Source organism: Bos mutus, chromosome 20 (genome assembly GCF_027580195.1).
Source record: "Bos mutus isolate GX-2022 chromosome 20, NWIPB_WYAK_1.1, whole genome shotgun sequence".
Taxonomy (NCBI): Eukaryota; Metazoa; Chordata; class Mammalia; order Artiodactyla; family Bovidae; genus Bos; species Bos mutus.
In genome coordinates, this window is record NC_091636.1 from 30,938,776 (window position 1) to 30,953,243 (window position 14,468).

The window sequence follows — 14,468 nt, forward strand, 5'->3', positions numbered from 1 at the left end:
CCTTTCTGTATCAGGCCATCTCTGACTCACTTCATTTGTTGACCGCCCCACGCTGCATTCAGGATTTCAGTTCCCCAACCAGGGGTGGAAACGGCGCCCCCTGCAGTGGGGAGCTTGGAGTCTTGACCACTGAGCCGCCAGGGAAGTCCCAAACTCTGACTCATTTTAAATTGTTATTTACATCATCTGCATTTACCAATAACAACAAAGGGGAATTCTTTGGGTGTGGAAAAACCTCAGGGAATAGACGCTTCGGGCTGTTTGGAGAACTATGGTCCGTGTTTGGGAAGACTCAAGTGTAGGAAATGAAGTAGAGAAAGTGAAACAGGCATGGAAAGGAAGCATGAGAGTGACTCCTATAGCATTCAGTTCAGTTCAGTCGCTCAGTCGTGTCTGACTCTTTGCGACCTCATGAATTGCAGCACGCCAGGCCTCCCTGTCCATCACCAACTCCCGGAATTCACTCAAAAAAATATGGAACCCTTCACGAATTTGCGTGTCACCCTTGCGTAGGGGCCGTGCTAATCTCTGTATCGTTCCATTAGGTCCCTACAATGCTCTGGCTTGAGAAAGGAAATGACTCATTTGGATTTGCCTACCTGGTAGCACACGTCACATGAGAAACACTGATAACTTGCTGTGTATGGGACCATCTGATTCTCATTCTGGCCTAGCCTCCCCCAAGGGAACCCTGCCCCGACATCCTGTCACCACTGCCCCCACCCCACCCTCACACCGCCCCCCCACCCAACCCCAAACAGGCTCCAAAACACAGCAGTAGACCTAAATGAGGTAGAGTCTCTCTTATCAGGACTTCCGTGGTGGCTTAGAAGGTAAAGAATCTGCCTGCAATGTGGGAGACTTGGGCTCGATCCCTGGGATGGGCAGATCCCCTGGAGGAGGGCATGGCAACCCATTCCAGTATTCTTGCCCAGAGAATCCCCAGGGACAAAGGAGCATGGTGAACTACCCATGGGGTCGCAAAGAGTCAGACATGACTAAGCGACTAAGCACAGCACAACACAGCCTTCTTATCTGAGTAAAGCTTGTATCAAAAAACCCTCAAGATTTCCATGGTTGGGATACAACCCTGAGATAGATTAAAATCAAATCCTGATTCCCCTCCCAGCACCCAAACCCTGAATCATGTTCTTATGTCCTAATCTTGCTCTAAGGGTTTTCAAAGCACACAGCTAAATTGCTCAGATCCATTTACGTTGAAAGGGACATGGGATCTGCCCTAGGACAACAAATAACTGGATTTGCTTCTTAAAGTCCCAGCGTGCTCCAGCCATCGAGAATATTGTCAGTGGCAGGGGTGAGTGAGCCTAATGGACTAGAGGAAATAGTAATGATGGCATCTGCTGCAACTGACTCTGTGCCAGGTACTTCATATACATGGTCTCTAATGCTTCCAGTGGCCCTGCAAAAATGATGTGTCTGTCTCAATTTTGCAGATAGAAAACAGATTCAAATAAGACAAGCAACTTGTTCAAAGTCACACAGTAAGTTACAAGGTTAAGTTCCTGTTATAGGGTGAGTTCTCCAGAAGCAGAGAGTAAGAAGAATGATGGATGTGAAAGTACTCTATTAGGAGAAATTCCTAGGAAAACTGGTAGTGGAGTAGAGAAGTGGGACCAGAAAAGAAACTAGGCCAAGTAAAGACCCAATGTCAGGGGAAGTCTCAAAAGTAAGCTCTAAAGACAAAATTGGTTGCAGAGTTGATCCAATCAGGGAAAGAGATCTGGGGTATTTATACCCCTGAACCAGTTGGTTCTAGGCTAAGGACTGCCCCCACACCCCCCTCACCGTGAAGATGTAAATTCTCAGATAGTTCCCTGCTCTGCTTGCTGGTTCAAGTGTGCTTGAAGTTCAAGTGGTTCAAGATATTGCTTCATCAGTGTGAGGGAAAGTGCAAAGAATCAGGGGCTGGCTTCTGGGAAGAAAGCAGGCTGAGAGCCAGGTGCTCACAAATGGTGGGGGCCTTGTCTTCTCTGCTGGGACATACCCCTGTCCCAGACACAGTTCTGGAGCCATAGACCTTCTGCATCCAGGGACCGCCTTGTCAGACCTTGACTGCAGCACTATTGGGGTCCAGGCAATGCTACACAGTCATAAAAAACCTCAGTTTTAAACCTTTGCTTCTAGCAAAGATAAAGTGAGAGAATGGAAAGATGTCTTCATTTAACTTTAATTTCTCAGACCCAGCTTGTCTCTAATGCACTGTAAATTAATGTTTTATTTATTTCCTATGATTATCTTTTAATTAGCAAATTTATATTGTGTGACACTTTCTTCTGTGATGGGACTTTTTGTCTATTTTTAGAATATCATCAATAGATTATTAATAGAATATAACAATGATCTAAAACATCAGTCATGACATTCTCATAAGTCATGACATCCTCATACTAGTCATGATTATCAGTGTTTAAAGTTACATTATTTGCTATAAAATTTTTGATATTTCACATTGGTCACATGTTTTTAAATCATATTTTGTCATGTATAAAAATGAACAAAGTGTGACATTTCATAGTAAAAGCATCATTTTCTTAAATATAACTATAAAAACAATGTGTCCAATTCTTGTTAACTTGTTTTGGCATTTTTATTTAACGTATTGGAAACCATGATGGGGCTTCCCATGGCACAGTGGTAAAGAACCCGCCTGCCAATGCAGGAGATGAGGGTTCAATCCCTGGGTCAGGAAGATCAACCCACTCCAGTATTCTTGCCTGAAAATTTCCATGGATAGAGGAGCCTGGCGGGCTACAAGTCCATGGGGACCACAGAGAGTCAGATACAACTGAGCAACAGAGCACTGGAAACCTTGGTATGAGAGGGAGGCTGAGCCTCTCAAATCCTGAGAAAACTGCTGAGAAAGCAGTGGTGAAGCTGTGGTGACACCCGGCAGTGGGGCAGCCACCCTCCTGGGCAGAGAAAAAGAGCAACCAAGACGTCAGGCTCAGGACGTCACACATGGGTGCAAATGGCCACCAACCGTTCACTCTTCAGGAGCCAGACCAACAGCACAGGACGGTACTACATACTCAGTAAGTGAAATGATAAAGTATCCTAAAGACTCATGGGCTGTAGGGAACAGTTCCAGATGAGGTAAAAGGCCTTTGAATCTGGAGGGGCTGAGCCAGCAGCCTGAGTTGCCAGAGGTTGGAAGCCAGCACACAGCCTGTCTTGCTGCAGCCCAGGAGCCTCCAGCATGGGACAACCCCTCCCCCGGCCTCCTCAGCAGCATGGCCAGGGCTGACTCACTCTTCACACTCACCTCAGGGGGAGCTGCCTCAGAGCAAAATGCAAGGGTACGTTTGACATTACTTATAGCAACGATCTGCAGGCTTTTGCTCAATATCCATACTGTTGAAAAAATAATTTTTTTAACACATCCTTAATATCTGCAGAACAAAATTTTGACCTAGATCTTTCTGTCATTGGCTGACAAGGTGACGTATGTGTTATGGGACTCATAGCACATTTTCAGATTAACTTAACTTCAATTTTATCTGGTGTGAGCCACTGGGCCCTGACTGAATGCCAAGCAGCATGCTGAGTGCTGATATCTAAAGATGAAAAAACCCTATTCCCTGCCTTTCAGAAGCTTATGGTCCAGTGGGGTAAATAAATAATCCATTCATATGAGTTAGAGGTGAGGGGGCAGAGGGATAAACCTAGAGATTAACAATGGGTCACAGAGGCCCATCAGGCTAGTGGGAAGCTCCATTTGGCCAGTTTAGCTCAGTTGGTAAAGAATCTGCCTGCAATGTAGGAGACCTGGGTTAGATTCCTGGGTTGGGAAGATCCCCTGGAGAAGGAAATGGCAACCCACTCCAGTATTCTTGCCTGGAGAATCCCATGGACAGAGGAGCCTGGCAGGCTATAGTCCATGGGGTCACAAAGAATTGGAAACGACTTAACGATTAAACCACCAAAGAGACTATGTAGAATTATCATCCCAACCAACTCATCCATATATTGATACCCAACCTCCAGGCCACAGATCTGTACCTCCTGTTGAGAGAGTCAATTCCTAGGCAGGTTGATAAGAAGTCTGGGGTCCCCAAGGAGGAGAGAAAGGTCTGGGAACTCTTGAAGTAGAGATAGGGGTCTGGAATTCTCAAGGAGGAGGAAAGGACAAACTTTTTTTTTTTTTTTTTAATCTACATTCCTTAGTCTTAGTCATATAAAACTTTTTTTTTTTTTCCTTTAAACCCAGAACTGATGATTACACAACAAACAACTCAGTTTAAACTCTGTACTAAGGATTATATAACAACAATGTATCCTGCTTCAGGACAGTTTCTCCTTCCTGAAAATCTTCTGGCTAATCCTGTTATCTTAAAAATGTAAATTATGGGAGTGGGTCTAGTAAGATCTTTACAACCTTGAGACATTCTTTTGATTTATTGTAATAACTAATTTTAAAAAGTGTGTAACTCCTTGATAAAGACTAGCAGGGGGCGCTCTCCATCCCCTTCTGATGTCTATGTCAGAAGTTTCTCTGTCCCTTCTCATTTTAAGAAAACTCTGCTATACAAAAGCTCTTGGATGAAAAAGCCTGGTCCCTGGTCCCAAAGTTAAGTCTTCTTCGGAGATCATGAATCCGACACCATTCACCATAAGCTATCACCGTCAGATGAGCAGTAGCATTAGACTAAAATAAGGTGCACGGTGAATGGAATGCACTTGAATCATCCCCAAACCATTCTCCACACCCTGGGCCATGGAAAAACTGTCTTCCACAAAACCAGTCCCTGGTGCCAGAAAGGTTGGGGACCACTGTACTGAGGAAAATGGAAGTTTCTAAGTCTAAAATATAGACCTTCTTCTAAGGAACAACAGGAATGCACGTTTAGACCCAAGGCGAGGCGCTCTGGGTGGGAACTCAAAAGTGAGAGACCTTTTTGGAAGAAGCAGACCCCATGGAGGCCAACTCTGAGCCCTAGTCTCCATTGGCTTCAATCTGGTGTTAAAGCTTGATAAGGCTGGGAGGCAGGAACGGGGGCCAGTGTGCACCCCCAGCCCTCGTGTGTGAGTTCCACCTTCAGAACAGAATAAATCACCAACTATCTCCCCTTCTTGGTGAACTGATCTCCTGTAGGGCTTCTTTGTCCTTCTACTTCCCTCCTGCCACTCTCTCCATTCCCCTCACCCAAAGTGTGGAGTCCTCTGCTGGCACCTGTCTCAGCCTCCTCCCTGCTCCCTGTCCGGAAGGGAGCAAGGAAACAGAAGCAGAAGCAGCAGCAGAGGCAAAGACAGCAGAAGCCCGCCAGGTGAGGGGAGAATGCTTCCGCGGTAGCCTAGTGGTCACCTTTGCCAGTTCCATCGCTTCTCCCCGGGGAACATAGGACCTCAGATGTTAGTGACTCACCTGGGCAGACTTAATATTGCTCAGAGATGAAGAGCTGACAAGTAGCTCCAGGTTAAAATGGCTAAACAAAGGAAGCAGTTCCTTGACTCATTTTCAGAATCCTCTCTCATGCAGATTGTCCTCTCACTTCACCTGAAATACTGACCTTTGTGGTCCTGTTAACATGTTTGCCCCACAGAAAGCAAAGTGCTGATTATGGCCCTTCTCTGACTGTGGACAGAGCTGTGTTTCAAGGTCACCGTGTAGACGAATGGTCTCAGAGTAGAGTTTCATCAGTCATCTCATCAGAATGACTTGGGGCGTGAACTATTCAGGATTCCTGTTCTCCCAGCCGCTTCTGGGGAAGAGTAGAGGAAGAAGGGGGATTCTGACTCAGTAAGTCCAGGCTGGTACTTAGGAATTTGTGTTTCTCCAAGTGTTCCTGGCGATTCTGATATGTAGTCAATTTGGGGACTCATTGCTCCAGGGAGAAATAGCTTTTCTCCCCAGTTCAGAAATGAGCTGGTTTTCTTAAAACTTGTGCATGTTCAGACTCCCTGAAAGCCTTGTTTTCCCTCCAAAGGGAATGACATATTGAGATGTCTCCCCCGCTTGGCTGCACACATTCTGCCTCCCCAGTCCTGTTCACAGCCAAGCATGGGGCTCGTCGCCCAGCTGGTGGGCAAGTTCTGGCTGCCCGACAGCTCTGCAGTCATCTCTTTAGAATTCATCATAAAATGTGAGCAAATGACCATTTGGCGTCGCTGTCCTAGTTGTCTGCAACGTGACACTCGTCCAGGGGATCATGTGTGGAGGAAACGTGCCCCTTTGACAGAGATATTATTTCAGTGGGTCTCCTCTTTCAAAGGGTTCCCCATTTATCTGCACTATCAAATTGTTCCTGGTTCCATAAAAGCAGGGCAGCTATTGTGATGGAAATGTATATACACTAGGTAAATGCCGGGCTTGTTTGTTGTTTGAAAGAAGCTGCTGGAAGCTGATGAGATCAGGTGTGTCCTGGGCCTTCATCCAGCGGCCAGTTCAAAGGCTGGACCTGCAGAGAATTCCTCCTCCCTCTTCCTTATTCAGGTTACTGAGGAGGAAGCCAGAGCCTGAAACCAGCCGAGCACAGTGAGCCGTCTCCTCACCCTCTCAGAGTCCTGCTTGGTGTGTGAGGGCCTGGACTTCGGGGTAATAATCTCCCTCTCCATCTCCTGGGAGAACTCACTGATCCTTTTTCAAGGACAGTCAGTCAATTCAGTTGTTCAGTTGTATCCAACTCTTTGTGACCCCATGGACTGCAGCACACCAGGCTTCCCTGTCCATCACCAACTCCTGGAACTTGCTCAAACCCATGTCCATTGAGTCAGTGATGCCTTCCAGCTATTTCATCCTCTGTCATCCCCTTCTCCTCCTGCCTTCAGTCTTTACCAGCATCAGGGTCTTTTCCAGTGAGTCAGTTCTTCACATCAGGTGGCCAAAGTAGGAGCTTCAGCTTTAGCATCAGCCCTTCCAATGAATATTCAGGACTGATCTCCTTTAGAATGGACTGGTTGGATCTCCTTGCAGTCCAAGGGACTCTCAAATGTCTTGTCCAACACCACAATTCAAAAGCATCAATTCTTCGGCATTCAGCTTTCTTTACAGTCCAACTCTCACATCAATTTTTCAAGTATGGAAACACTTTTTTGGTATTTACTTTTCCCACCCGATTAGTGGCCTTCTGCTCCTGTACCTGCTTTCACAAGAGATGAAGAACTACTCCTGACACACTCCAGAGTGAATACCTCAGGTCAACAACACAGGGGGGCAACAACACAGGAGTCATTCTCGGTGGAGAAAGTTTCTGAGTGGCCACCACAGGAGATGAGATAGAATATTTCTAAATTTGGCAAGGACCTAACGTCACATTATTTGTGTGTTTATGCCTGAAGCACAAGTATTTACAAATATCTAAAAGATAGTAAAAACCACAGTCATAGCTCCAGGGGATTTTTAACTTATGTGTCCCTGTTGACAAAACTTAAAATTAGATGTATTGGCCCAAGGATAGGCCGCACTGCCCAATATCTGTGAGCAAGGTGGAGACATCCATTTTTCTCATAAAATATAAATGGGGGCAAAAGAAAAAAAAAAGAGTGGGAAGACATAGGGCACAATAGACTAGAAACTGGGAGACGAGTTAATATCCCAGTTCTATCAATGGTTGTGTTTCTTAATGAATGATAACAATGAAAGAAGGCAGACCAGAAGGGAGTTTAGGGAGAACTTCACCAAGTCCTCTTTTGACGGATGAAGAAGCTGAGCACTCCAGGAGTTAACTGATAGGGCCCTTAAGGGAGCCCAGAAATACTTCACATAGCCGGGGCTGAGTGCCATGCTCTTTGATTTCCAATCTGCACTCTTTCTCAGGGTGGCCTCAGTTTCATCATTCAGCACATGGGGACATTAATGCTTATCCTACCTACCTCATAAAAGTCTTGGAAAAGTCAACTGAGATAATATGTGGGTTGGATTGAATTATCTCTAAGGTAAAGTGGTATTTAAAGACCATATAAAGTTTCTTTTCCTGTTTTCCTTATCATCATGAATGGCCACACCACCTATTCTGTTACACAGGATAAAAGCCTTGATACTTCCCTTTCTCACGCCCCCAAATCCAATCCATCACTAAATCCTATTGAGTTTCCTTTAAAGGCATCTTGAGTCTGTCTACTTTTTACCATGTCTGATTCATCATCCTGTCTAGCCACTACCATCTCTCGCTTGGACCAGTGCAGCAGCTTCTTAATTGGTCTTCCTTCATCTACTCTTACCCCCTTAAATGAACTCTCAACACAGACACCAGAAAGATCTTTAAAAATTCAATCATGGTCAGGCCCATTCCTGCCAAAACCCTTCAATGACTTCTCTTGCTTTTAAATAAAATTCTTAACCCAGTTATATAGCATCAAAAAGAAAATAAAACACTTAGCAATACATTGAACAAAGGTCCAAAACTTATACTCTGAAAACTATGAAACATTATTGAAAGATATTAAAGAAGAATTAAACAAATGAAGAGACACCTCATGTTCAGGGACCTGAAAACTTAACATCATTAAAACGACAATACTCCCCAAATCGATCTATAAATTCAATTCAGTCTATATCAAAATCCCAGTTGGCTTCTGTGTGGAAAATGACAAGATAGTCTTAAAATCATGTGGAAATTCAAGGGACCCAGAATAGCCATAGCAGTCTTGAAAAAGAAGAACAAATTAGGAGGACTCATACTTTCTGATTTTGAAGCTTGCCGGAAAGTTACAATAATCAAAGCAGTGTGGTTATACTCATTGACATACTCATCAATGGAATAGAACTGAGAGACAAGGAATAACACACATTTGCAGTCAGTTATTATTTGATGGTAGTGCCAAAATAACTCAACAGGCAAAAAATAGTCTTCAACCAAATAGTGCTGGATAAACTGGAAAGTCATATGCAAAAGAATGGCATTAGCTCCCTTTCCTCATACCATACACAAAAAATTAACTCAAAATGGATTGTAGATCTAAATTTAAAAATGAAAACTATAAAACTCTTAGAAATATTGAAGAAAATTTTGTGACTTTGGGTTAGGCAAAGTGTTCTTAGATATGACACTAAAAGCACCAGTTACAGAAGAAAAAATTAGATAAATTATACCAATATCAAAATTTAAGACTTTTATGGTTTCATGAAAATTAAGAGAATCCACTGAATGGGAGAAAATACTTGCAAATCATGCATTTGATAATAGGTTTGTGTCTGTGTATGAATGTGCATGCTAAGTCACTTCAGTTTTGTCTGATTCTGTGTGACCCTATGGACTGCAGCCTGCCAGGCTGTGTCTAGAATATATTTAAAAACTCTTATAATTCAACAATAAAAATACAATTGACCAATTTTGAAATTGGTTATGAATAAAGATCAGTCCAGGAAAAGTATAAAAAGTCATAAAAATATTAAATTCCTGGAATAAAAATGCTCTAGGAATTCCCAGAAAGGAGTAGTGCATGCAGGCTGGAGGAGCAAAATTTGAGCTCAGTCCTTTGGGAGATTATTAAAATCATGATCTTCAAGTTGTAGAGCCTGTGTGTCCAGTAAAAATAAAAACCACTGAGTAAGCTTAGAAAAGAAAATGATCTGGAATTCTGGGCACAGGCATCTTTTGGGGGAATAATAAGAAAGCAATTGGGGCAAGGCAGAGAGAGGAACCAAGGGAGATTAGGAGACAGAGACAGAACTTTACAGACTGATTAGGGCTTTTAGACCAATATAATGTCTTTTTTTTTTTTCACTCTGAGTGAAATAGAGAGTCACCAGATGATTCCAAACAGAGAGACCTGCTCTGGCTTCGACATAGGGCAGAAGGAAGGATGTCAATCAGATTGTATACAGTAACTCAGGTGGGAGATAATGAGACTTGGATCAGAGACTGAAGGTGGAAGTAGGAAGAAGCGGTGAGATTTCAGAACAGTTTTGTAGAAACCCGAGAAGATGGAGAAAGTAGATTGTTTTTCAAGGATTGTGGCCAGCATTTGAAAATGCCTCCAGGGAAGAATCTTTCAGAACTTGGGAGGTGGGAGTTTGCGAAGCCTGGGCTCCCATTGACTCCTGCCATCGTCCTACGTCATTCCCAGAAGACACCGGGAGAGGCCATCCTCACCCCCAGGCAGTTCATTATGGACCTTTCGGGTTTCTCTTTATCTGATCTGTCCAAGCTATGCATGGACAAGCACCTGACCTAAGTTTACTCTATCCTTTACATGGTCATCTTATCTGAAACAGTAAAGAGATTATTATACACAGTAATTTGCTTCATGATGTAAGATGCTGGACTCCTCCTAAATTGAATAGCAAACTGTCTAACTGTGGGAAAGCTGTCAAAGTCCAGATCCAGAAAGCCCCCTACCAACTCAGGTGGGTTTTAAAAAAACACATATTATTTTATAAAAAGTACTTCTGGAATTTTAAAATCACACAGCATTTTCACTTTTTATAGTTCATAAGCCATGTCCCAAGCACCAACTCAGATCCAAAGGTTGGCCTGATAAACCCAGATGCTAATTTTTTTTCCCAAGAGAAAGGAGCAAACATTTACAGATTGCCTACCCTGTGCCATACTCTTTTATGGTATCTTATTAACCTTCCTTTTAAGAAGAAAGCTCAGGCTTGGAGAGGTTAACTCACCTGCCAAAGGTTACACAACAAAGAATCAGCAGATCAGGAGTGATAAAATCAGCAGCTCTGCTCCACCGTGCAGCTGAGATCTGTACAACATTCCTCTACTCCTCAGAACCCATCAGCCCTTAGCTCTCCTGATGTAGTCAAAAGCGGTCCTTCTGGAACAATCGTATGTGGATTCAGAAAAGTCAAGTCTCCCCTGAAGCCTTTGGGATATGAGAGAGATGATCCCAAAGAATGAATCATGACTTACCTTTATTATTATTATTTTTTTGGTCCTTCTTGGATTTTAAATATTTGAGACGTTTTGGTCTACAAACAAGGTCCATGCCCCTTCAAAGTTCCTAGAGCAGGGCACGTGGAGGCTGGCACAATCTTCAGCAGCAAAGACATGATCAACTAAGGATTTCCATTTCCATCAAACAGACTTGTGCTTATTAATAAGGCACAGTCTGGGGGGGTGGGGGCGGTGGTTCTGATTTCATCCCCATTTTATGAATGGGGTTCAGAGAGGTTAATTCACCCCAGACTCACAAACTAGTAATAATAGCAGGGCTTTTGCTTTGTGCAATAGCGATAAGATTATTCCTATTGTTTCTATGAGTAACAAACAGCCAGTGTGCTTATCTAGAGCTTACTGTGTGTGCTAAGCTGCTTCAGTCGTGTCCGACTCTTTGTAACACTATGGTAGCCCACCAGACCGCTCTGTCCATGGAATTCTCCAGGCAAGAACGCTGGAGTGGGTAGCCATTCCCTTCTCCGGGGGATCTTCCTGACCCAGGGATCTAACCCAGGTCTCTTGGATTGCAGGCAGATTCTTTACCATCTGAGGCACCAGGAAACCCCTCACAGCAGCCCCATGAGCAGGGTACTAGTATTATCATCCCTATTTTACACACGAGGAGACTGAGGCACAGTAATATGAAGTAACTCATTCTAGATCACATTGCTGGTAGGGGACAGGTTAAGGATGAACATCCAGACAGACAACCAGGATCTACTGACCATATGCCATTAGCCATTCAGCTATGATCCTCTCTCTGCCTCTCCTTCCAGTGCCAGATTTGAACGAGATCATCTGACTCTGAGTCCTGCGCTCCCTCGTGTCTTTTTTGGTCAATACAAAGCCCAGGTTCCAGCCCAGGGAGGCAAACGCACAAGGAAGGAGAAAGTATGTTGGGTGAATGCAGCCTGCAGCAGGCGCACGGCTCTCCAAGGAGGCAGAACTAGTTCCCCAGCCCGATGACTCTTCAGGCCACTAATGAGTTACACAAATACAGTCCCTGCTGACTGATGCCTGGGAGACTGGTGTGCGCCCTCTCTCTCATTTTCTCTCTCTCTCACAACACATACTCACGCTCAGCTGCTGCATCTTAGAATTACCGCCATCACCCAGTTTTACAAGTGGCCCTGCCAGTGAAGAGGAGGGGGAAAAAAAGCAAAGATCTGTAGATCTGGTTGGTTTGCAGCTGTCAAAGGGACAGGTTTGTTGGCAAGCAGTGAATAGAGGGCACGCTCTGTGGGATCCTGGCATTGTCCAAAGCCAGGCAACATGGTGTTTTCTCCAGAGGGGTGTGAGGGTGGATATGTGCTTGTGGGGGTCACAACAGGGACTATGACACCAGAGGAGTGAGTGTTAATAACACATAAGGAAATGGATCCACACATATCAAAGGTGAGAAGTAAAGGCATTGTGACTAGGAACACACAGTAATTCTGACGTGGGGACAGAGATCACGTTTCTCTTTCATGTGGAGCCAAAAGGAACTTAAGCCTGTTCTGATTGTGTCTGAGAAAGCCCCAGTCACAGGGACACAGGTGAGTGTGACTGCAGCAGGAGGTGCTGTAGTGCATCTACACGCAGGAGGTAATTGAAGGACCTCACCTGAGACCCGGCCCTCAGACTCCCTCAAGGGTCCCACTGTCCACAGGAAGCCTGGTGAAGCCTACTGGGCACCTCACTTGGAAAGATCCCAGGGCTTCCTTAAAGATCCAGGGACACCTTCCTTCCTGGAGCATCTTTGCAGCACAGAAATGCTGGAGCAGTAGGAAGTGGTCCCAGGAATGGCTAGTGGTGAGGAAAAAAGAAGAAGAGAGGCGCACAAGGAAGAGGAAATGAGCATAAAACACCCCTCACCCCTGTCAACACACACACACAAAATGCAAATCTTGGCACGTGCTTCTGACTCAGGTGTGCCAGTCACACACTCCTTTTAGTGATTTGAGTTGAAGCAGGAGGCTGAGTGGGAGTTCTAGGACCTGAGCAGTAAGATCACTAGCGAGGAGAGGTGTGGTAAAGAATATACTGCTATAAGCATTTTTGATCTCCTTCCACCCCCTCCCCACTCCCCACTCTAAAGGAAAGAAGTTCTTGAATCTTGCACTTGGCTGCTGCTACCTGCCTGGGCCTGTTAACAGAGTTAATGGAGTTTTAAGGGAACAGAATGAGATAAAACAAGAAGAATGAGAAGCTGAGTTTCCCCTTAGACAGGATGGAAAGCGACTGAAGGAGAAATGGACAAGTCTGATAAGGAGGTGCTGTAGTTGTCAGGAGGGGAGAGGAGGAGTGGGAGGATCACACCCAGGAGCTCAGTTAAGGAGTCTGCAGTAGGGAGTGGATGGGAGGAAGGGAAGGGCTCTGGAAGCACCATGGGGAGGTGGGAGGAGGGGAGGGGGGCGAGAGAGGGCTCAAGGGGGCGGAGACCCAGAGAGAAATTATGCTCTGGTGATGAACTGAATATCCTTCTCATAGTTTTTGTTTGTTTGAATGATTTGTTTCATTTAAAAAAAAAAAACCTCAGTAAACATTTAAGCCATTTTTCAATTAATTTTCACATTGGGTTGATGTCTTCAAATGAGGGAGTGAGTTCAGATGAGTCACAAGGGAATTTTTTTAGGGTTTCATTCTATTTCAAACTCCCTGGGCTTCCTTGGGTGTCCAGATAGACAGGGAGCAGGGCAAGGCCAGCAGACAGAGCCGGGGTCCTCCTCTATCTCAGCCAGAGTTACTATGCTCCGTTAAAAAAAAAAAAATCTATTTCGTCGGTAACAATTAATTTAGTCCATGTCCCTTATCCTATTGAGAGATAAACTGAGCCCTAGAGTTTGTGACTTGCCCAAGTCCAGTTGCTTGGTTCTCGAGCTAGCACCAACCCCAGGGTCCATCTGGACACACTAATATTTCCAATCCATCCTGTGCTCTGCTCCCTATCTAGGAGTGCGCAATTTAGGCTTTCACTGGGAATGTGACCAAAAAAATCGAAAGCCTAGGGAGAAACTATTCCACAACTACTACATCTAATATATACAAATGCCACCACGCCAAATAGAACAGCAGCTGGTGTTAGCTACGCCAGCTAAGAAAAAGTGCACGGATGGTACCGGCTCCTTGCTGTACTCCCAGAACAATCAAGTTTATGTATTTGTTCACTTAATTCTAAACTCCACCAAGACCTTCTTCAAACAATTCCATGCCTAGTCCAGAGACACCCTGAAAGGAAATGGCATGTTTCTTTGACTCCCTGGCTGAGAGCTCAGCATTACCTCCAGCCCCCGAAGCTCCTTAAAGATACCTGCGATCTCCTTCCTAATGTCTCAGATCAGCTGCTATCAACCAGACTTTATGGAGGTGCCTTTCCTTAAATTCAACATTAAAAAAAACCCCTAAGATCATGGCATCTGGTCCCATCACTTCATGGCAAATAGAAGGGGAAAAAGTGGAAGCAGTGACAGATTTTCTCTCTTGGGCTCCAAAAATCACTGCAGATGGTGACTGCAGCCATGAAATTAGAAGATGATGAACCTAGACAGTGTAGTAAAAAGCAAAGATATCACTTTGCTGACAAAGATCCATATAATCAAAGCTATGAGTTTTCCAGTAGTCATGTACAAATAT

General features: G+C 44.5%; 1 non-coding gene across 1 annotated transcript; it reads right to left on the reverse strand.

Annotated features, from left to right (window-relative positions):
* Positions 1–468: 468 nt before the first annotated feature.
* On the reverse strand, positions 469–571 carry LOC138984279 (U6 spliceosomal RNA). The gene has a single exon (XR_011461538.1). It is a non-coding gene; the product is annotated as a U6 spliceosomal RNA (small nuclear RNA).
* Positions 572–14,468: the final 13,897 nt, after the last annotated feature.